The following is a 24,740-nucleotide window of genomic DNA, read 5'->3' as shown; positions in this document are numbered from 1 at the left end:
ATGACTACGTAAACCCCCAAGGATTGAGCAATTAGTCAACAGATTAACCTCTTCACATCTGAGATATTACAAAAAAATTCGCAGCAATTTTTTCATTTCATATTTTCCACAAAATTAATGAACAAGAACGATAAAAATACAAATGAAATATTCTTTTGACATTCACAAAGGCGTAAATAGAGGTCCACATTGTAGACCTCAGTTCTCACTTGTCGCGAAAACGTACTAGCCTTTGCTTTGTATTTTCTTTCCACTTTCTTCGATAATAACATCTTATTCAGCAAAACACACACACACACACCGTGTGTGTGTGTGTGTGTGTGTGTGTGTGTGTGTGTGTGTGTGTGATATGGAAAAGTAAACTGTATTTGCTATTGTGTGGACTGAGGGAACGAAGAGTTTAAAGAAAGGAAGCCAGAAAAGTAGATTCAAGCATCAGCACGTTTGCCTAAGTGCACGCTAGCTCCCTGCATGAATGAATTTAGAAAAACAGGAATCTAACTCGAAACAAACAACTTTGCGGTCCGCTCGTCACGATGCATACAAATGCGTCTTATGCTTACCATAGCTCTAAAACTCGAAAGCAGTGGATGGCTGATATGGTAGCTGCGAGTAATTAAGTCCCACCCCGGACATCTGTGATCATCTGTAGGATGAAATCCTTCCTCTCTGCAGCATTAAGACAAAGTGTCCGTTCTCTCAAGGTAGCAGACTAAATGTGTATCTGCTCTGGAGTTCTAACACAGTGTGTCCATCCGTTCTCCTACTCAAAAATCTTCCTGGCTTTTCCAGCAGCGGATTCTCTTTTGTCAGTCACTGTAGACACGTTTGTAGCGAGGATAGAATAATAAACGGATAATACTTCAGAAACTCTGAAAATCTCGGATGCAGCAGAGAGGAACACGGAATCATTATCTCGGAAATCACTCAGGCTGGGTTATTTCCAAGGATTTTTACTCTGAGAAGCGTACTATTGTATGAATTCCCAATTAACAGGGATGGGTATTTACTCACAAACTTTCCGCGCTGACGACAAAAGACTAAAATATAGTTGAAACTTCCTGGCAGATTAAAACTGTGTGCCCGACCGAGACTCGAACTCGGGACCTTTGCCTTTCGCGGGCAAGTGCTCTACCAACTGAGCTACCGAAGCACGACTCACGCCCGGTACTCACAGCTTTACTTCTACCAGTACCTCGTCTCCTACCTTCCAAACTTTACAGAAGCTCTCCTGCGAAGCTCTGGTAGAAGTAAAGCTGTGAGTACCGGGCGTGAGTCGTGCTTCGGTAGAGCACTTGCCCGCGAAAGGCAAAGGTCCCGAGTTCGAGTCTCGGTCGGGCACACAGTTTTAATCTGCCAGGAAGTTTCATATCAGCGCACACTCCGCTGCAGAGTGAAAATCTCATTCTGTAAAATATAGTTGGTCGGCGTTCTGAAGAACCTGTAGAGAGAGATACTCTGTGGTTTCGAGAATATGATTCACCTTCTGCAATTACGAGGGGGGGAGCCGAGCTTTGCTGGGAAGGCAGCGGTGGGGAGAAAGGGTCTCCCGTTTTGAGCACCCGTGTTCCACGGTCGCTCAGTATCAGCTTTTGTTGGTACAGACGGACTTGCTGTCTTTGCTCTCAAGAGATTTTGTAGTTAGAACGTTTAGGCACTGTACTGTTGCGAACGTATACAGTTCTGGACTTCGCCTCCAGGTAGGGAGTCGTCGTTGAGTACACAGCGTTCAGTGATTGAGAGCATTTCTTCTGTCTGTACTCACTTTGAGACGTTATCTGAATTCCGTCCTTATGACTGGGAGTTCGCATTTCTTGTGTATAGAACACAGAGAGGAGAAGACGGTATTAGATTATACTAGTCACAGGACCGCCTTCTGCAGTCCTAGTGTTTCAATGAGATGTTTTATTTTGTGGCTAGAGTTCTTCCATAGTCGCAGACGTGTACGAGAACCATCACTCCGACTCACTGAACGCAGTACATACGGTGATATTGCTAATTGCTTCAGATTATTAGGGCTATAAAGCTAAACAGCTGTGATTACGTAAGCTTTATTTCCACCGAGGTTGCACACCACTGTAGATCATCTTTAAAAGTAGTGTCTTCTAGTGTTTGGTACCTAGGTGATGTCAGTCAACTCGCGTTATTTATATTAGATTACGTAGCCATAAAAAGGGACAGATTTGGGCAATTGATCAGTAATATTGGTTAGGAAATTCATTTGTACCTCTTTATGTCTAGCCGGCCGGAGTGGCCGAGCGGTTCTAGGCGCTACAGCCTGGAACCGCGCGACCGCTACGGTCGGAGGTTCGAATCCTGCCTCGGGCATGGATGTGTGTGATGTCCTTAGGTTCGTTAAGTTTAAGTAGTTCTATGTTCTAGGGGACTGATGACCTCAGGAGTTAAGTCCCATAGTGCTCAGAGCCATTTTGAGCCTCTTTATGTCCATTGTGCATTGATATATAAACATTTGTAATCTATAACGGGGTTTTAATCTACAATAAATGTATAAGCAGAAACAGCATTTATCATTTTGTAGTTACTAGTTCCCTTAATCATTTATGTGTATGTTGTAATTCATATATTAAAGAGCAAGAAGGAGGAAATAATATCACCATTAAGAGATCTGCTTCAGGGGGTTGTCAGACAGGGCCAAATCTTCATTTTCGCGTTCAGTATTTTCCGTTGCGCACATTCATTTTTACACCCACCTTGAATAACATTTTGGACCTGCAAGCAACTTTGCCTTTTAGCTCGGAATATTTTTACGACACGCTTGCCATTGGACAATGGCGTCCTTCACTTTCCCACCGCCGCCAGCGGTCCATCTTATAGAAAAACATTGCATACATTTTTCACTAAATAGAAACTAATTTGAAGACTACTTACTAGATTTGCAATCATTAGTGCTTGTTTGATTTTCACTCACATTTTCATGAGTCTCTAGTAATTTGAAAAAAAAAAAAAAAAAAAAAAGGCTCTGAGCGCTATGGGACTTAACATCTGAGGTCATCAGTCCCCTAGTCTTAGAACTACTTAAACCTAACTAACGTCAGGGCATCACACACATCCATGCCCGAGGCAGGATTCGAAACTGCGACAGTAGCAGCAGCGCGGTTCCGGACTGAAGCGCCTAGAACCGCTCGTCCACAATGGCCTGCTCTAGTAATTTGAATGAATTTGTTAGTCTAATTACAATAACGGGCAATAATTAGATTACAGTATAGTTTTGGAAAAACTGTCGTGTAACACATCGAAGATGTGAAATTTTATGTGACACTAGGCGCTGGGAAGACAAGTGCTGGCACGTCTAAGTTCTTCACTGAATCAAAAGGTGTCAGGCTGGGCTGTGCTCCATCCTGTGCAAGATCTATACAGAACACAACTGACGTCGCAAATGGCGGTGGTTTGGGGTCAGTGGAATGAACGCTCCAGGGCGTCTGGCTCAAAGCTGTCCCTGAAGTAACCGATTTGTAACATTTCATTTGCCCGCCCGGTTGGCCGTGCGGTCTAATGCACGGCTTTCCGGGCGGGAAGGAGCGCCTGGTGCCCGGCACGAATCAGCCCGGCGGATTTGTGTCGAGGTCCGGTGAACCGGCCAGTCTGTGGATGGTTTTTAGGCGGTTTTCCATTTGCCTCGGCGAATGCGGGCTTTTTCCCCTTATTCCGCCTCACAAGGGAACATCCCCATCGCACCCCCCTGAGATTTAGTTATAAGTTGGCACAGTGGATAGGCCTTGAAAAACTGAACACAGATCGATCGAGAAAACAGGAAGAAGTTATGTGGAACTATGAAATAATAAGCAAAATATACAAACTGGGTCGTCCATGTGTAATATAGGCACTATTAAGGGCAATATGAGACTAGGAGCGCCGTGGTTAGTGTGAACAGTTGCAGAATGAGAGGACTTCAGTTCGAATCTTCCCTCGACCGAAAATTTTAACTTTTTATTTTCAGTTTATGTGAAAAACTCTTATGTTTTCATCACTTTTTTTGGAATGATTATTACATCCACAAGAAAACCTAAATCGGGCAAGGTAGAAGAACCTTTTCACCCATTCACCAAGTGTACAAGTTAGGTGGGTCGACAACATATTCCTGTCACGTGACGCACATGCCGTCACCAGTGTCGTATAGAATATATCAGATGTGTTTTCCTATGGAGGAATCGGTTGACCTATGACCTTGCGATCAAATGTTTTCGGTTCCCATTGGAGAGGCACGTCCTTTCGTCAACTAATCACACGGTTTTGCGGTGCGGTCGCAAAACACAGACACTAAACTTATTACAGTGAACAGATACGTCAATGGACGAACGGACAGATAATAACTATGCAAAAATAAAGAAAGTAAACTTTTCACTCGAGGGAAGATTCGAACCAAGGACCTCTCGTTCTGCAGCTGCTCACGCTACTACGGGACCACGGCGCTCCTGAACTGAAATTGTCCATGATGTTGCCTATGTCGCCCATGGACTACTCAGTTTGTATATTTTGCTTATTTTTTCACAGTTCCACACAACTTCTTCCTGTTTTCTCAATTTATCTGTGTTCAGTTTTTCAAGGCCTATCCACTGTGCGAACTTATAACTAAATCTGAGGGGGGTGTGATGGGGATGTTCCCTTGTCAGTTACACTATGTCGGCGAGTGCTGTGCAAACAAGTTCTCCACGTACGCGTACGCCACCATTACTCTACCAAGCAAACATAGGTGCTACACTCGTCTGGTGCGAGAACTTCCCTGGGGGGTCCACCGGGGGCCGAACCGCACAATAAGCTTGGGTTCGGCGTGGGGTGGCGGAAGCGTGAAGTGGACTGCGGAAGTCGTCGTGGGGTTGTGGGCCACTGCGGCTGCGGCGGGGACGGAGCCTCTCCGTTGTTTCTAGGTCCCCGGTTAACATACAATACAACAGTTCGTTGTGTCACTGTGGTGACCACTGCAGTGCGGGTTGTTCCTGCAGACAGACTCATACGCAGAACACGACGGTCTTCAGTCTCGGTAGTGGCACGTGGCTGTCCGGAAATCCAGCCTCCTAGCTACCGTACATTCTCGTGACGACCACTACGACCAGTCGTGCACAGTGGCTACATTTCTGCCAAGTGTCACCGAGCGAGGTGGCGCAGTGGTTAGCACACTGGACTCGCATTCAGGAGGACGACGGTTCAATCCCGTCTCCGGCCATCCTGATTTAGGTTTTCCGTGATTTCCCTAAATCGCTTCAGGCAAATGCCGGGATGGTTCCTATGAAAGGGCACGGCCGATTTCCTTCCCCATCCTTCCCTCACCCGAGCTTGCGCTCCGTCTCTAATGACCTCGTTGTCGACGGGACGTTAAACACTAATCTCCTCCTCCTCCTCTGCCAAGTGTCTCTCCAGTATCGCAGAAGGAACATCCAACTCCTCGTAGCCCTATTACGTGACCTCGTTGGTACTCAGTGAGGTGCTGGTGAAAGAATCTTCATCGCTTCAAAGCCACTCTTGACTAAAATTAACTCACCACATCAAATCTCAAAGGTAACTAATGATCACGACCGTTACGGCGTGTATTTAAAACAAATTTGATTTGCATCCTCATTGTGGCGCTACCTAAGTCGAAACAAGGCCCCGGGGGTAGACAACATCCCATTAGAACTAATGACAGCCTTGGCAGAGCCAGGCCTATCAAAACTCTTCCATCTAGTGAGCAAGTTGTATGAGACAGGCGAAATACCCTCAGACTTTAAGAAGAATATAATAATTCCAATCCCAATGAAAGCAGGTGTTGACAGATATGAAAATTACCGAACTATCAGTTTAACAAGCCACGGCTGCAAAATACTAACACGAATTCTTTAGAGACGAATGGAAAAACTGATAGAAGCCGACCTCGGGGAAGATCAGTTTGGATTCCGTAGAAATGTTGGGACACGTGAGGTAATACTGACCCTACGACTTATCTTAGAAAATAGATTACGGAAAGGCAAACCTACGTTTCTAGCATTTGTAGACTTAGAGAAAGCTTTTGACAATGTTGACTGGAATACTTTCTTTCAATTTCTGAAGGTGGCAGGGGTAAAATACAGGGAGCGAAAGGCTATTTACAATTTTTGCAGAAACCAGATGGCAGTTATAAGAGTCGAAGGGCATGAAAGGGAAGCAGTGGTTGAGAAGGGAGTGAGACAGGGTTGTAGCCTATCCCCGATGCTATTCAATCTGTATATTGAGCAAGCAGTAAAGGAAACAAAAGAAAAATTCGGAGTAGGAGTTGAAATCCATGAAGATCAAATAAAAACTTTGATGTTCGCCGATGACATTGTAATTCTGTCACAGACAGTAAAGGACCTGAAAGAGCAGCTGAACGGAATGGAAAGTGTGTTCAAAGGAGGATATAAGATGGACATCAACAGAAGCTAAACAAGGAAAATGGAATGTAGTCGAATTAAATCGGAGATGCTGCGGGAATTAGATTAGGAAATGAGACGCTTAAAGTAGTACATGAGTTTTGCTATTTGGGGAGCAAAATAACTGATGATGGTCAAAGTAGAGAGGACATAAAATGTAGACTGCAATGGCAAGGAAAGCGTTTTCTGAAGAAGCGAAATTTGTTAACATCGAGTATAGATTTAAGTGTCAGGAAGTCGTTGCTGAAAGTATTTGTATGGAGTGTAGCCATGTATGGAAGTGAAACATGGACGATAAATAGTTTGGAGAAGGAGAGAATAGAAGCTTTCGAAATGTGGTGCTACAGAAGAATGCTGAAGATTAGATGGGTAGATCACATAACTAATGAGTAGGTATTGAATAGGATTGAGGAGAAGAGAAGTTTGTGGCACAACTTCACTAGAAGAAGGGATCGGTTGGTAGGACATGTTCTGAGGCATCAAGGGATCACTAATTTAGTATTGGAGGGCAGCGTGGAGGGTAAAAATCGTAGAGAGAGACCAAGAGATGAATACACTAAACAGATTCAGAAGGATGTAGGTTGCAGTAAGTACTGGGAGATAAAGAAGCTTGCACAGGATAGAGTAGCATGGAGAGCTGCATCAAACCAGTCTCAGGACTGAAGACCACAACAACAGTGGCGCTACTAACGGCGCTCTTATGCAGCTAGCACGAAATTTGAGTAGACATCATCTTTCAGATGTAGAAACACGCTTACCAACTTTTGTCTGTGTCGCACTACTCCTTCTTGTTGCGATTATTTTTCCCGTCAGTGTACATTCTCATTCCTCTGCGCCAAGTTAGTGAACTATTTGTCACTGGTCATTGACTGTGTAAGAGAGCCTTTGCTATTAAATGAGAAAATGGTTATAGCTGTTTACAAATTAGTCAGCTGTGCAGAATATATCCGTACTTCCCATCTAATAAAAATAAAACGTGCTTTTCTTCAGTTAAATACAGGAAATGAATAACTCTTTCTTTCGCTTCACTCCTCAGATAATCACTTTTCCGTAGCAATTAGCAACCTGACCAACTAATTACGACTAAAATTGCGGTAGAATTTTTAAATGGAGCGAAAATCGATTTTGAGATGTGAAATCTGGCATCCAATTCCGCTTTTCTAGAATCGTTCCTGGAGTTCTGGTACAACCAACCAGAAGCTGTTCTGGGGAATCGGTTTACAGGAAAGCAGATCTGGGAGTTCCACTTGAAGAAGAGTGTGCGCCTCCCAGCGTGTTCTAGGTCACACGTGGTCGCTTCGTTTCGTCAGAACGCATGCGTGTGTTGCGCCCGACACTTCTACGGATGAATACCAAGAACTGTGAAGTGTAATCGCCTCTGCTGTGTGCTCGCGCGTACTGACACATCTTCATATATCCGTCCTCGTTTAGGATTCGTTTAAATCACTTGATGCGAATTCCTGGTGGGTCCTTTAACCAGGCATGGGATGGCGTTCTTGTCCATCATAGTTTGTTCTCAGTCTCTGATGACCTCGTTCTCCACGGGTCGTAGTTATTTAATTTACTCGAGTGAAATCATTTTGGAGATTTCATCCTAATAAAAAGAGATAAACAACTGGATCGTTGAGTTAACAATGTGTTCATGTCACAGAGAGTTAATTTTCCGGGAGATACAGAACACTGTTTTGCTATAGAATAGGTTCAACCTCTTTATTCCTGAGATAAAAAATTACAGGAAATATTTTCCAGCCAACTAATAAACAACCATGACACGAATGCAAATGAAACATATGTTTGATGATTCGGTAAGGCATAAATGGTGGTCCACATATGTGGACGTCAGGTCTCACTTATCGTGAAAACGTACCTGCCTTTGCTTTCCTCTTTCTTCAGTAAGAACATTTTATTCAGCAATATACATATTTTATTTGAAACTGTAAACTGTATATGCCTAAGGACACAGAAAATAGGATTCCCAGTGTTAATATTTTGAGTCATATCATTTCCAATACAGGTTTTTGTTCATCCTCTTAAATAAGATAAATGCAAGAAAATAATAATCATACAACAATTTCTGGCAATTAATAATTTGATACTGCCAGTAAATATATATTTACGGTACGTTTTATTACAAAATTCAAAACAATTATTTTTCACAATACATAAATACATTCCACATTTAATGCAAATGTCTCTTGTCTTGGAATTGCTGCCACATTTCCAACATTTTGAGGCATTCCTTGCCTCAACAGGTTTCGTTATTTGGCTAACATTGTAAAACCTAACTTCTGAAATTAGTTCCAACACAGCTCGTTTTAACTTTCTGTTCACATTTTCTACAACATCTACATCTTCACTGTCAGAGGAATTCACTGTACAAGGACGTTCTCCTCTCCTAGCTATTGTCACGACGTTCTTACCGTTTATCAGTCAGTTTCATGAAGCTCAGAAGGGAGAATTCGTATCTTCCCAGTCACATAATTCCACAGTGCTGTCATTAAGAAGAACTAACTGCTCATCAGTTAATGTTTCATGGATTGCTGTAGAGTGTAGAAAAAACGGTTGTTTCCATTATCGAAGACCAAACTGAAATTAGTAAATGTGCATTATGACCTGAGGTGCACGTACGAGGGCCTTCAGAAAATGGGTTATTTCATAGTTACGAACAAAATTCATACAAATCTGATTTAATTCTCAACATCTAGAATAGTTAGCGAACATTAGGTAAAAAACGCAAATTCTCAATTTAATATTTAGGCATAATAATTATTTACATGTCTTTTTCATTTGTAGACGTAACCATATCCTGCGTACGAACAACTATAAGCTAAGGCACAAATTGTTCCTTGCAAGGTGCTGCGCTCTGATTCTAAAAAGAAGAATTAGAAGGTCCATACTCACAAATCATCAGTCCATAAACGGAATAACATACCTATTTAAGGAGACAATAAATCATGAACAAAGGTGTGAACCGAGGAACGAAGAGATTAAGCATGATGACGTGGCGTTGCTATGTAGCTACTGGCCCCAGGGTGAAACAATGTAAGCCATCACAACATACTTTAGCATCGAGTGTGAATAGTAATCCAGTTTGAGTATGTTGGAGGTGACCCCTTTTCAAACCTGATGATGTTGATGAGGCAACTACCCTTAAGTTTGCGGCAGATGGATTGTGTTATGCAAGTATGTATTAATCATATGTAACATAGCACTAAAAAGTGTGTTATGTCCATACAGGTTTATTCATAACATCCACAAAATAGAACCGCTACCAAAATACAGCAGAGCAGACCATGGTGTGTATGCTTCAGTCATCTTGTCCATCCTTCGATGGCCACTAGCAGATACTGTTATAAAATGATTCTTGCTTGTCAGGCATGTAATACAGAATTTTCTTCACAACACTTTTTTTTTAAAGGAACCACTATATGCTTGTTTATCCGGACATGACCACTTCTCTGACTCAGTACCAATCTAATGAGCACATCTCTTGATGGGACATAACCCTTTGTTGTACGAAACAATGCGTACAGATATAATGTTCAGGTATCACCGATAAATGCAATTTGAAGAGAAAAAGTAGACGTGACTCCTTTTCAATCTCACTGATTCAATTAAAAAGTCAATACATTCTTACAGACAGGTTTATCTGATAAACGATTTGTATGTTGTGTCTAATGTTTTTTGTGTGTTCACGTATTGACAAAGAAATTGTAAATCGAGAGAAGGAGTTCTGACATTAGGCTTGATAACGAAGACAAGACTTAAGAATCATCGAGACACTTTTGTAGGATTTGTTGGTGAAGAAAAAGCGCCAATACAAGGGGCGTTCGATAACTACTGCAACGCTTTTTTTTTTCTCAAAGCAGGTTGGTTTTATTTAGGATTCCAATACAGCATACTATCCCTCAATCGTTTAGCTAAAAAGCCCTATTTTTCAACATCATCTCGTTTCAGTTCTAAAGCCTTGCACCACCTCACTGGGACGGACTGTATGGGTGCGTGTCACCACTGTATTGGTCGATGTCAGAGCCAACGCTGTACTGCATCCTTAACCTACTCCTCATCCACGTTCTGCTTCCCGCAGAGTGCGGCCTTCATTGGGCAAAACAGACGGAGGTCGGAAGGTGCGAGATCCGGGCTGCAGGGAGGTAAAAAAAAAAAAAAAACAAAAAAAAAAAAAGTCCAATGAAATGTTGTGAGCTCGTGTCGGGTGCGCGGACTTGTTCGAGGCCTTGCGTCGTTATGGAGAAGAAGTAGTTCGGTTGCATTTTTGTGGTGGCTAACACGTTAAGATGTTTCTTCAATTTCCTGAGGGTAGCGTAATACTCTTCAGAGTTGATCGTCGCACCGTGAGGGAGAACATCAAACAGAATTATCCCTTCACAGTCCCAGAAGACCGTCGCCATGACTTCGGCGGCTGAGGGTGCAGCTTTGAACGTTTTCTCCGGAGGGAAGATGGTGTGACGCCACTCCGTGTTTCCGTCGAAGTCATAAACCCATATTTCATCAACTGTTAAGACCTTCGACGAAAAATATTCGGGATCGGCCACGTAACGCGCAAGTAGCTCCGCACAAATGGTCCTTCGTTGCCCTTGATGATCTGTTAGCCGGCGAGGAACGCAGTGTGTGCACACCTTTGAGAACCCCAGCCGGTGGACGAGTGTGTCAGCAATACCGACAGAGGCGTCCAGTTGAGCAGCGAGGTGTTTGATTGTGATCCGTTGATCACCTCGAATGAGAGTGTCCGCACCTTCCAACATGGCAAGAGCCACAGCTGTGTGTGGCCGACCGGCACGCGGGAGATCGGACGCGTTTGCCCGATCTTGTTGCGATGATGACAGACGCGTCTCCCAACGACTGTTGTTCAGTGCCAGGTCTCCGTAGACGTTTTGCCAGCACCTGTGAGAATCTGCGACGCTCTGATTTTCCTGCAAAAGAAACTCAATGACAGCTCTCTGCTTGTAAAGAACTTCCGTTACAGACGTCATTTTCTACATCTACATGGATACTCTGCAAATCACATTAAAGTGCCTGGAAGAGGGTTCATCGAACCACCTTCACAATTCTCTATTATTCCAATCTCGTATAGCGCGCGGAAAGAACGAACACCTATATCTTTCCGTACGAGCTCTGATTTCCCTTATTTTATCGTGGTGATCGTTCCTCCCTATGTAGGTCGGCGTCAACAAAATATTTTCGCATTCGGAGGAGAAAGTTGGTGATTGGAATTTCGTGAGAAGATTCCGTCGCAACGAAAAACGCCTTTCTTTTAATGATGTCCAGCCCAAATCCTGTATCATTTCTGTGACACTCTCTCCCATATTTCGCGATAATACAAAACGTGCTGCCTTTCTATGAACTTTTTCGATGTACACCGTCAGTCCTATCTGGAAAGGATCCCATACCGCGCAGTAGTATTCTACAAGAAGACAGACAAGCGTAGTGTAGGCAGTCTCCTTAGGAGATTTGTTACATTTTCTAAGTGTCCTGCCAATAAAACGCAGTCTTTGGTTAGCCTTCCCCATAACATTTTCTATGTGTTCCTTCCAATTTAAGTTGTTCGTGATTGTAATACCCAGGTATTTAGTTCAATTTACGGCTTTTAGATTAAACTGATTTACTGTCTAGCCGGAGTTTGAGTTTCTTTTAGCACTCATGTGGATAACCTCACAATTTTCGTTATTTAGTGTCAACTGCCACTTTTCGCACCATTCAGATATCTTTTCTAAAACGTTTTACAGTTTGTTTTGATCTTCTGATCACTTTATCAGTCGATAAACGATAGCGTCATCTGAAAGCAATCGAAGACGGCTTCCCGATTGTATCCCAAATCGTTTATATAGATAAGGAACAGCAAAGAGCCTATAATACTACCTTGGGGAACGCCAGAAATCACTTCTGTTTTGCTCGATGACTTTCCGTCAGTTACTACGAACTGTGACCACTCTTGACAGGAAACCACAAATCCAGTCACATAACTGAGACGATATTCCATAAGCACGAAATTTCGCTACGAGCCGCTTGGGTGGTACAGTGTCAAAAGCCTTCCGGAAACCCAGAAAATCGGAATCGATCTGAAATCCCTTGTCAATAGCACTCAACACTTCATGTGAATAAAGAGCTAGTTGTGTTTCGCAGGAACGATGCTTTCTAAACCCATGATGACTGTGTGTCAATAGACCGTTTCCTTCGAATTAATTCATAATGTTCGAACACGATATATGTTCCAAAATCCTGCTGCATATCGACGTTAACGATATGGGCCTGTAATTAAGTGGATTACTCTTACTACCTTTCTTGAATATTGGTGTGACCTGTGCAATTTTCCAGTCTTTGGGTAGTATCTTTCGTCGAGCGAACGGTTGTTTATGACTGTTAAGTATGGGGCTAATGCATCAGCATACTCCGAAAGAAACCTAATTGGTATACAGTCTGGACCAGAAGACTTGCTTTTATTAAGTGATTTAAGTTGCTTCACTACTCCTAGGGTATTTAGTTCTACGTTACTCATGTTGGCAGCTATCAAGCTTTTGAAAGCTACGTAAAGCGCCGCCACCTATCGGAACTTCATGAAAATATAGAGGGTGAAGTTTTGAAAATTTGTGGTAAGTTCCTGTGGGACCGAACTGCTGAGGTCATCGGTCCCTAGGTTTACACACTACTTAATCTAGCTTAAACTAATTTACGCTAAGGACAACACACACACACACACACACACACACACACACACACACACACATATGCCCAATGAAGGGGGAAGCGGCGCGAACCGTTGCAAGGCGCCTCACAGGGGAAGACCACGCTGCTACCCTGCGCGGCGTTATGGAGGCTGAAGCGGGAATATTCCACGTTGCCGACAACAAATTCCGCATTTTTTTCAACTGAAGTTGGCCGAGAAAAAAAGTTACTTTACTTACTGAAGGACCCTCGGAAGATGGAGCAAAGCGAAATTCGCAGTAAATTGGTTACACGCTATGGGGAGAGGGGGGAATGCTGTTGTGATCTTCACGCCGAAGACTGGCTTGGTGCAGCTCTCCTTGCTGGCCTATTCTGCTCATTTCGGCGTAACTGTTGCGAACTATATTCACTTGAACCTCCGCACAGTAACTGTGCGGTGGTCTCCCTCCACAGTTTTTAGCCGCAACAATTCCCTCCATTACGAAATCGACTATTTGACGTGCCTGTCAACTGATCCCCTCATTTATTCAAGATGTGTCGTACGTTTCGTTTTTCCGTATTCGAGTCAGCACCTTTTCATTAGCTATTAGATCTATCCATCTAATCTTCAGCTTTCTTCTTGTGTGAGTTGTTACGATTTACTCCCATTCAATGGTACACCACATCCATAACATCAGAGAAGACTTCATAAAACTTCAGTTCATATTCGATGATAAAATATTGCTCTTACAGAAACACTTCTCTTGCTATTAGCAGTCTAATTTTTATATCCCCTCTACTTCGGCTACCGTTAGTTTATTTGCTGCCCAAACAGCAAAACTAATCTACTTTTAGTGCGTAATTTCTTAATCCTTCAGTATCGCCTGATTTAATTCGACTACATCCAGTTACTCGTGTTTTACTTTTGTTGATATTCACATACAACCTCGTTTCAAGACACTGTATATCCCAGTCAGCTGATCGTCCAAGTCCTTTACTCCCCCTGACTCAACTGCAATGTAGTGTGTAAACTTCATAGCTTTTATTTCTTCCCTCTGAACTTTAACCCGGTTTCCAAATTTCTCCTTGATTTCCTTTACTGCTTGCTCAATGTACAGATTGAATAACATCGGGGAGAGTCTACGCCCATGTCTCTCTCCCTTCTGAACTGTTACCTCCCATTCATGTTTTTCGACTCTTATTACTGCAATCTGGTTTCTGTATAACTTGTAGACAACGTTTTTCTACTGTATATTATTCCTGCTCGCTTCAGAATTCCAAAGACTGTATTTCAGTCTACACTATTAAAATCTTTGAGTCTACAAATGCCGTAAACGTAAATTTGCCTTTCTTCAACCTGGTTTATGGGATAAATCTCAGAAACGGTATTGCTTCTCGTGTTTCTGCAGTTCTCCAGAAGTCAAACTGATCCTCCCTTTGTTTGGTTTCTTTAGTTCTTTCTAGTATTCTGTAAATAATTCGTGCCAATATTTTGCGATCATGACTTATTAAAGTGTGGTTCTATAATATTCATGCTTTTCAGCACATTCCTTCTACAGAATTGGAGATTTTACTTTATTCTCTGAAGTCTGAGAGTATTTTGCCTGTCTGATACATCTTGCATACCAGAGGGAACAGAGTTTTCGTGGTGTTTTCCCAAATGTCTCAATAATTCTGAGGAAATGTCTGGTCCAGGCACTTCATATCGACTTCGATGTTTCAGTGGTCAGTCGAATTTTCTCGCAGTAACATGCTCCAACTCATTTTCATCTACTTTCTCTGTGCTTTCCATTATATTCTCTTCAAGTTTGTTTTCTTTGTATAGACCTCCTAAACGTGCCTCCAACCTTTCTACCGTCCTTTCTTTCTGCAGTTCTGGCTTGCCATGTGACCTGTTGACATATTAATGACTACAAGCGATATGCGCGACGACAAAATCATCTTCGCATCGACCCATTGAATGGAAGTCAGTTGTTACCTTCTCCAGTATGCAGAGTGCAAGTCACAGAACAGCAGCCAATATAAAAATGGATATGTCAGTAATATCACAGAAGTGAAAAAACATCTTTAACCGTTTCATCGACAGGTAACACTGTACAGATGTATCGTAAACAGCAATTTCGATTATATCTACAAAAATTATCTGTTCCATTACCTCGTTCTATGCATGTTGTTTTCGGTGACATAATGGGTCCTGTTATTTTATTTTTATTATTAACGACGCAACACTGAGGATGCCATATAGTCTGCACTAACAATTTTTATTTGTGGAAGATTTATGCTGTGACACTTTCCGTGAATATGCTCACCATCACATTTATTGTTAGATAGTCAAATGTATCTCACACGTTTTCCTCCGTTGCTGTAGAGGTTCCATAACTGTAAGAAACTCATGGCGTTGTATAAAAATTACTTACTTCAAATAATTACTAGTTGTGAGACATTGCCTGCACAAATTAGGTTGCAACAGTAAATACTTAAAGCAGCCTTAAAAAAAAGTAACGTGAATATTCATAATCTCTCCAACCAACGTACGATTGTGGACTTTTTGCATGGCACTCGCGTGATTTTTACTGTTCCTAAAACCTCTGTACTACGAATCAGGATTTCCAAAACTCAAGCTAACAGCTTCCCAAATACTTACTTTCTCCGCTCAATCAGTGGCAGAATAGAATGGTGGCCATAGGTACGCAAACAAAGAAAATAATCAAAACATCCGTCTACAGCCGCCTAGAGTTATCTACAAAACACATCGTTATCTCCTATCTTTTCCTCCTACGGCCATGATTCAACAACTTTAATTCGTGGAAACGGCGCCTGTAACGATAGGTTGGACAGTATCAGTTCCATTTTGTTGCATCGACACCGAGCAGTATGTAATATAATCGCAGACACTGCACGAGGCACAATATCTACGTAAACGCCGAACAGTAACTCTGTAGATTTGTAGAAGGCATCCGTACACCACCAGACAATGTGAAAATACCATGCTAAGATAAAAAAATTATCTTCGTTTGCAGGTCATGTGATGTGCGTAGGTAGAACACACCGTTTTATACAATTACAACTCAGACACAGTGTGCTGAAATAGAGCAGTGTCTGATAAGCATAATATGTGTTCCTGTATGCGACGAGCTTTGTACGTGTCCGTACAGATATGTTTGACACTTTGCAGTCTGTAATTAGTTTCTGTTGTTCAGATGTTCTCTTCATATCAGCAGGAATAAAATACACAAGAAAATTTCTCCATAGATTGGGATAATGTACAGAAGAATATTAGTAACAAAATACCAATTATGGAAGTACGGCGACATACTAGCGGGCTGTTAACGGCTTTGTAGAAACAAGAAGAGGCTGAACGCTACCGGCCTGTCTTAATGACACTTGTGTCTCAGCTGTGGATTTGTTGACACGGCAGTCCATAGGTTTACTTCCAAACGCTATAGAGACATATGGGCACGAATAAATCAGCAGCTAGCATTTCTCAGAAGAAATGACGGTAGATTCATCACTACAGAAGAGTTAACTGCTCCAGATGTGACACTTGCCGAAAGAATACGCAGTCATTTTACTCTGTGGAAATTTCGTTAATTTTGTCAGTCATAAAAGACGCTCGGAAGACATGGAATACTACAAATGCCACGTCGTGACAGAATTCTAAAACCGACACAACAAAAAGAACTACAAGAAAGAATTTGACAACAAGTTACGAATAATACTTGGCACTGGAGAAACAGGATGTGTTGCAGGAGACATTGCAGTACATAAACTTGCAAATCACAAGCGTGGACATTATGCATAAATTTACTCTACGGTCGAATGTTTTATCGATGTGATACATGCTATCCCATGACACAAACTTCCTAAAGAATGTAAAAATTCCATACCTATATTGCCTTCAATTATTAATTTAGTTTTCATTCTTATTAAATTTTCTTTTAATTTGCCTGTGAAGAATTTCCAGTACCTTTGCAACAACTGCTTATATAAGAAAGGAGAAGATTATTATTTTCTCCTAAGAAGACCACTGCTTTGAGTTTATTTTTGTACTTGAAATATGCTTCTCTGTCATTTACTGTACTTAAACTGCTTTTTGATTAACTGTACTGCGAACAGTTTTTTTATTTTCAACACTTGTATGAACATTATTTTTAAACACAATGCCTTGTCAATAAAGTGGTCATTAAAGCATTGTTGTCTTGCAACTCACACTGCGGAAGGTGCCGGGGTTACTTGCTTTATCGTGGTATTATTCCACCTTAGTTAACCCACGTTTGACCATCCCGATTTAGGTTTTCCATGATTTCTCTAAATACTTGAGGCAAATGCCGGGATGTATTCTTTGAAGGGCACAGCCGACTAAGTTCACCATCCTTCCCTAATTCGATGGGACCAATGACCTCGCTGTTTGGTCCTCTACCCCGAATCAATCAATCAACAAACCAACCATCCACCTTCATTTGGGTCTCTTCTTTCAGATGCATTCCACTGTCATTATCAAAAATAATTGGCCCGTGGGGGGATCGAACCCACGACCTTCGCGTTATTAGCACGACGCTCTAACCAACTGAGCTAACGGGCCAGGCGCTGATTTTGTACGAGAGCAGAGTATATCAACGGTTTTTCTGGAGAGTAGAGTATATCAATACTATATTGTTGTACATGATTAGTTCGTAATTAAGGGATTTTTTGTCAAGAGAATGATCCTAACGTCTACATGTGTTCATTACAGGGAAGGTAAATCATGATAGCCTCCTTGGGACCTGAATCTGCTCCTGGCGTATGGCAGTACAGTACCTCATCTTGCCTCAGTGTGTCGTCTTGTGGGGTACAGTGTCATATAGTACTGTTAGTTAAAAGAATCAGAAGTTTGTTTTCTTACAGACACTGAGATGACGGATAAAGTGAATTATGAAAACATGAGATTTTTTCAATCTAAAGGTACTGAGGAAAAACCTTTAGAACCGCTGCAGCCATCAATCGTAATACACGAATTTGATAATGACGTGTGGAAAAGTTCATCCCACCTTATGTAACTTATAGGTACAGTGACCAAAATGTAAATTAAATAGCAAACACTGAAGAAGCCTTGCAGAAAATAAAGGCGAAACGCGTATGGCCCTAAAATTGTATTTCATTCAGTTGCTGTCAGACAGTACATAAAGTAAAAATTATCAATATACTGTAATATTACACGCAGCTGAGGAAGACAGGACTACAAAAGTTGAAGACTCTACATAAATGTTGTGCAACTCGGTTAATTACCATCGTATGTAAAAGTACCCAATAATTGAATCGCCTAACCACCTGGACACATTGAGATAGGAATTCCCTTGTCTGAAACCAGTCTTGTGTTACCATCGGTACAGGTTGGCTATTCAGTCAAGTTCATGGTGGGGTGTGGGTGAATTGTTGGCTTGTAGTTGATGAAGTGACGTAGTGCACATTGTCTAGCTTATTTACTGAGATTCGAGTAAGCTAGGTGTAGTGAGGCATGATACAAAAAAAGAGATGTGTGAATACAATTTGCAAAATATAGTGAATTTATCCTAACTATAAAATATGCAGTAATTCTTTATTTAAATTGAGAGAAGAGTTACTTCAGCTATCTATAGACATCACAAATGATTCGCAGTGAACACAAAGGAGAGCCTTTGTCTTGCGAACCTCTAATCAGAAAAAAAATCCAACGTGTCAACTTGTAGCCATCAATAACAGAGGAAGTCCTTTAGAGATATCAGAAAATCTCAAGCAAGTGTACCTGACACCGTTTTAGCAAGACAGTACTCAAGTGTTCCAACTCTTCAAAGCCTTCTTTCAAATGTTTGCAACAACTCCACTGAATACCTGAACTGTGTGTGGCAACTTCTCCTTTTTTAGTCTCTGCTGGTACAAGTTTTTTGAATTGAAAAGTCTCCTTTTCTTAGTCTTTACTAAGCTGCCTCAGAAATATTATAAATAGCGTATTTTCTTATTAGTATAAACCTCAAACCAAGCACATAAATAGTATAATGCTAAATTTTACTACAGTGAAATATGGGCCCTTCATAGAAACCAAAGAAAAGTTAGTTTTAAGAATATCACACGATTTTTAGCGGGTCGTCAAAAATTATTTTTTTTAACTGATCATTTTTTGATAGTTTTTAAATAGCGAACAATTTTGAAATAATTCCTTTGAGGCACATTGAACTGTAAAGAATGGTACAGCGTCTGCTTTTAAAACACTATTTTCATTGTAATAGGATTATTTTGTCTCTGATGACTGTATTAAAATGGTTCCTGAGTAAACTATGTAAATTTTCTTTAATGTAAAAGCAATGAAAATATTAAAATATTTGAATGAGATCATTTTCGGTATTAGGTCACTTATCTACGAAACATTAAAACAAGTAAACTGCTAACACTTTGATCGACTTTGCAGCATTTGTCTTCAGCGGGACTTCATTTAGTTACTATGAAGAGGAGCGCTGCAAATTCGATGGAAAGTTGACTTTTAGGTGTTTTAACGTGTCTTAATGACAGGGTCTAATATACAGAATGATTACATTCAAACTGATTCTGGCCAAGGAGCCTATGAACTTATATAAAATATTTTTTTATAAAAAATAAACAAATTTCTGAAAAAAAATAATGGTAGACCTGTCACAGACCAAATATGAGCAGTAATAGTTTGCTGTTTCGAACACAAGAACTTTTTTGAAATAAGAAACACTCTTTTTCATCTATTAGAAAGTGTCTACATCTTACGTGAAACGGCGTTTAATGTGTTAAAAAGTATCTATGTTTTACATGAAATGGTTCTGTTTGGGACTGTAGAGGACACTTGTGACCTTTGTATCGAATTACGCTATTCGACTCATTGTCTTGCTCACATACTGCTTTATTAAAACTGATCCTGGTTTTGGCTTCGCAGCCATCACCAGATATAAAATTCATAGCAGTGACACGTAGAAGTGCGCCGATGTCCACTGTTATAACTTTTACACCTGATAATGGCTGCAAAGTTGAAAATGGTAATCTGTTTCAAATAGACATCGATTTCTGTAATCGAATCTATACTTTATGTCTGAAACATCCTTAGTATCAACTATCAAAAAAATTGGTATATGGATGCATCAGAAAACACTGCTCACCCTACATCCGAAGTTAAATAAACGAAACAAGTAAAAATACTCATTATTAATAAATATATGGTTAAATAATTTCGTCTTTGTTAATGCAAATATTAGATTCAAAACGAAATTCGATTTACTTTTTCATTTTGTAAGGTGTCAGGCAAATCCAACATCTTCCATGAAAACCCTGACATGATAAGCAAATCCGGCAGTATGTCACATAGCTCCGAATAAATCCTGACATTAAATTAACCAAAGTAATACGATTAACGAGTGAGCAAATGGAATACCACAGACTAACACAAGAACGCCTAAATGCATATCATACCTTGCCACCGTGAAACAGACGCAGTTCCGAGGGAAGAAACGAGAACAGAAGCCGAGAGCAGAACCGTGTTAAGCTAGAAGGCCCTACGATAAGGGACGGACACCCACATCGCCGGCTGACCGCCAGGACCACCCCCCAGCCCATGTTAAAAGATAGAGCCCTCCAGAAGAACAGTATAGATCTTATGATAACACTAAAAGGGCCACACCAGCTGCATGTTTTAGCGTGAGACTTTTTCGCGTTTCTGTTACATTGCAAACGTTATAAACATTGCCTCACCACGAAAAGTATAACGTTTCTCACTGGATAGACAGAATTTTTGTAGGCGGAGCTTAAGGTTAACATTGAGACCCTGATTGGACAGTTGAAAACACAGCCAGATAGCTTTTTTTAAACCAACTTCGGCAAATTGTAGTAAGGAGAAGTTAAGAGAGGAGTTGCTTCCGAGACGGCGAGGTGCGTGGAGCTGTGCTGCCCGCTGCCCCCTGACGCTGCCTAAACACCGACAAGGTAATGAACACTTCACTCAGAACTGCAGAAGTCTCATCTGTTACATCCCCTTTTTACGTAACACTAGTGTCGATCGTCAATTAAATCTCATGGTGTTCACATTTGCTACTTGAAGTAAAAATCTGAAATGCGATGATTTTTCTGTTATATAATTATTGAGAAGCCACATCAGCCACTGTAATTTACGACAAGTTAGATAAGTAATTAAAGATAATTGAGGGTCGCTGTAGACCATTTTGATAGTTTTCTCTTTTATGAAACTTAACTTAAATCTAGATTATAGATGTAATATGGCATAGGTCATCCTTCGATTCATTGTAGAACTTGGAAACCCATTCAGGGAATATTCGTTCACATTTTTGTTGAACGCAGCTGGTTTTTATCATCCTGTATTAAAATATTTCCTTTTATCAATAGTGCAATTTATAAACAATGTTTTGTGAGTAGAATAAAATTTCCAATGGTAAACTTAACTGCTTTTTCGACGTTATTTTACCAGCTAACTAAAAATAGGAAAGCCTTGAACCCCTTCCACTAAATTTAGTTAGTATTAAGATTCTTTTACAGGGAGTGCAGTGGAGCTGACGCTGAAATCATTAAGTATTTGATTATATCATCGCTAGTCTCACTGAACTCTTCTGAACTCTACATGTCATGTGTGGTCTGGCGTCTCCTTACCAGCAACAGGTCCCAGGTTCAAACTAGTCAATTCCCTAAAAAACACGCTCAGAACGTCGTTGCGCGAAAGTGGTAGGGAACACGACTTAGAACAAACAGACACCACGCAAAATGTTAGAATCTTTTGTTAAATGCGAAACAGAAATAATAGTAGTTTCTTTTGTAAACACTCGATATATCATCATTTTATCTGCTCTCTGTATCAGTAATATCTGCGCAAGTCACATGTCATTTTATCTGTGGTTGCGACATTCAGTTGTCACCTGACAACGGTGTACGAAGACGAATGCCGGTTCTGGAACAAATAAATAGATATTTTGCAGAAAGGAGAGTGTTTCCCATTTAACATTCACACTTTATTGTAGTTCGTAATACTAAGTTAGGCTCCAGTTCGATTAGCCTGCAGAGCGTAGACAGGAGATGCGAACAGCAGGAGAAAACGAGGCCCGTTTTCCGGCAGAGCTGGCGGAGCTGAGGCGCCTGGCGGAAGCCATTAACTGGTTGGGCGTCACGCGAGCTGGACGGCCTCGCGAAAGCTGTACAGCCCGGCCCCAGGATCAGGCGCAGCCACAGGAATAGACCGCCTCGGGGCTTCCCCGACCTCGGCGCGACCCAGAAAGCGCTCCCCGTCTGCCGAGCCACAGGGCCATTCACGAACTCTGCACGCGCTGAGGTCTGAAGGCGAGGACGCTCTGCAATGCGGTGTTACAAGAGCAAAAGGCTTATATACCCAGTGATTTTACGGTACACAAGTATCCAGTGGCTGTCTGGTACCATTCGTCTTACAACTCGTTTCGTGAGGTTCCTTTTACATCTACATCTACATTTATACTCCGCAAGCCACCCAACGGTGTGTGGCGGAGGGCACTTTACCTGCCACTGTCATTACCTCCCTTTCCTGTTCCAGTCGCGTATGGTTCGCGGGAGAACGACTGCCGGAAAGCCTCCGTGCGCTCTCGAATCTCTCTAAATTCACATTCGTAATCTCCTCGGGAGGTATAAGTAGGGGGAAGCAATATATTCGATACCTCATCCAGGAACGCACTCACTCGAAACCTGGACAGCAAGCTACACCGCGATGCAGAGCGCCTGTCTTGCAGAGTTTGCTAAACATGTCCGTAACGCTATCACGGTTACCAAATAACCCTGTGACGAAACGCGCCGCTCTTCTTTGGATCTTCTCCATCTCCTCCGTCAACCCGATCTGGTACGGATCCCACACTGATGAGCAATACTCAAGTATAGGTCGAACGAGTGTTTTGTAAGCCATCTCCTTTGTTGATGGACTACATTTTCTAAGGACTCTCCCAATCAATCTCAACCTGATACCCGCCTTACCAACAATTAATTTTATATGATCGTTCCACTTCAAATCGTTCCGCACGCATCCTCCCAGATATTTTACAGAAGTAACTGCTACCAGTGTTTGTTCCGCTATCATATAATCATACAATAAAGGATCCTTCTTTCTATGTATTCGCAATACATTACATTTGTCTATGTTAAGGGTCAGTTGCCACTCCCTGCACCAAGTGCCATCCGCTGCAGATCTTCCTTTTCTGTTTCATCCTGCGCGATTGTGACACTCACATATAAACAGTCCTTCACTATGAATAAAAAAGATCGTACATATGTTCCTCCGAGTGCACTTCTCCAGAGATAATACCATTGTGCTATGGGCGAACGGCAATACGAAATGTTTCCTGACAGATAGTGTCATAGCCAAGAACGTAGCCAAAAGGGGTGGGGGGAGGTGAGGGGGAGCCAAGGGGGACGGACCCCTATCAACTAAATGAATTTACACATGATCTCGTTGTCGTACAGGGGCGATCAAAAAGTTACCGTGCGTTACTAGAGTTATAGATATATATCTTTGAGGGCGTTACGCCGCGCGGGATTAGCCGAGCGGTCTCAGGCGCTGCAGTCATGGACTGGGCGGCTGGTCCCGGCGGAGGTTCGAGTCCTCCCTCGGGCATGGGTGTGTGTGTGTGTTTGTCCTTAAGATAATTTAGGTTAAGTAGTGTGTAAGCTTGGGGACTGATGACCTTAGCAGATCGGAGTGGCCGTGCGGTTCTAGGCGTTACAGTCTGGAGCCGCGTGACCGCTACGGTCGCAGGTCGAATCCTGCATCGGGCATGGATGTGTGTGATGTCCTTAGGTTTTTTTTTGTCATCAGTCTACTGACTGGTTTGATGCGGCCCGCCACGAATTCCTTTCCTGTGCTAACCTCTTCATCTCAGAGTAGCACTTGCAACCTACGTCCTCAATTATTTGCTTGACGTATTCCAATCTCTGTCTTCCTCTACAGTTTTTGCCCTTTACAGCTCCCTCTAGTACCATGGAAGTCATTCCCTCATGTTTTAGCAGATGTCCTATCATCCTGTCCCTTCTCCTTATCTGTGTTTTCCACATATTCCTTTCCTCTCCGATTCTGCATAGAACCTCCCCATTCCTTACCTTATCAGTCCACCTAATTTTCAACATTCGTCTATAGCACCACATCTCAAATGCTTCGATTCTCTTCTGTTCCGGTTTTCCCACAGTCCATGTTTCACTACCATACAATGCTGTACTCCAGACGTACATCCTCAGAAATTTCTTCCTCAAATTAAGGCCGGCATTTGATATTAGTAGACTTCTCTTGGCCAGAAATGCCTATTTCCTTAGGTTAGTTAGGTTTAAGTAGTTCTAAGTTCTAGGGGACTGATGACCGCAGCAGCTAAGTCCCATAGTGCCCAGAGCCAAGCCAAGTTAAGTCCCATAATATTTCACACACATTTGAGCATTTTTTTGAGGGCGTTACTACATGCAACATAGCGCGACTCCGATGCGGGCATATAAGCATCGGCATGAGGGCAAGGGATCACTATGACATTCGTACCTTTCTGACGATCTGCGGGCATCAGAGGCAATGAACTGGCTGACCGTTCGGCTACAGAGGCAGAAAGTTACCCCCTTCCCTTTCATGATTCCAGGTGCAGTTGTGCTGATTCACATTAAAAATCTCTTTGCCCAAATGTGAAATGACTTGTAGTGCGCTACTGCTCTCTGTGATAAACGCCGCACAAT

The 24,740-nt window shown here is 41.9% G+C and overlaps 1 non-coding gene across 1 annotated transcript; it reads right to left on the bottom strand.

Moving 5' to 3' along the window:
* Nucleotides 1-17,548: 17,548 nt before the first annotated feature.
* On the bottom strand, nt 17,549-17,622 carry Trnai-aau. The gene has a single exon. It is a non-coding gene; the product is annotated as a tRNA-Ile (tRNA).
* Nucleotides 17,623-24,740: the final 7,118 nt, after the last annotated feature.

This window comes from Schistocerca piceifrons, chromosome 7, assembly GCF_021461385.2.
Source record: "Schistocerca piceifrons isolate TAMUIC-IGC-003096 chromosome 7, iqSchPice1.1, whole genome shotgun sequence".
Lineage (NCBI taxonomy): Eukaryota > Metazoa > Arthropoda > Insecta > Orthoptera > Acrididae > Schistocerca > Schistocerca piceifrons.
The sequence above is the reverse complement of the archived record's forward strand: the minus strand, read 5'-3'. Positions and strand labels throughout refer to the sequence as shown.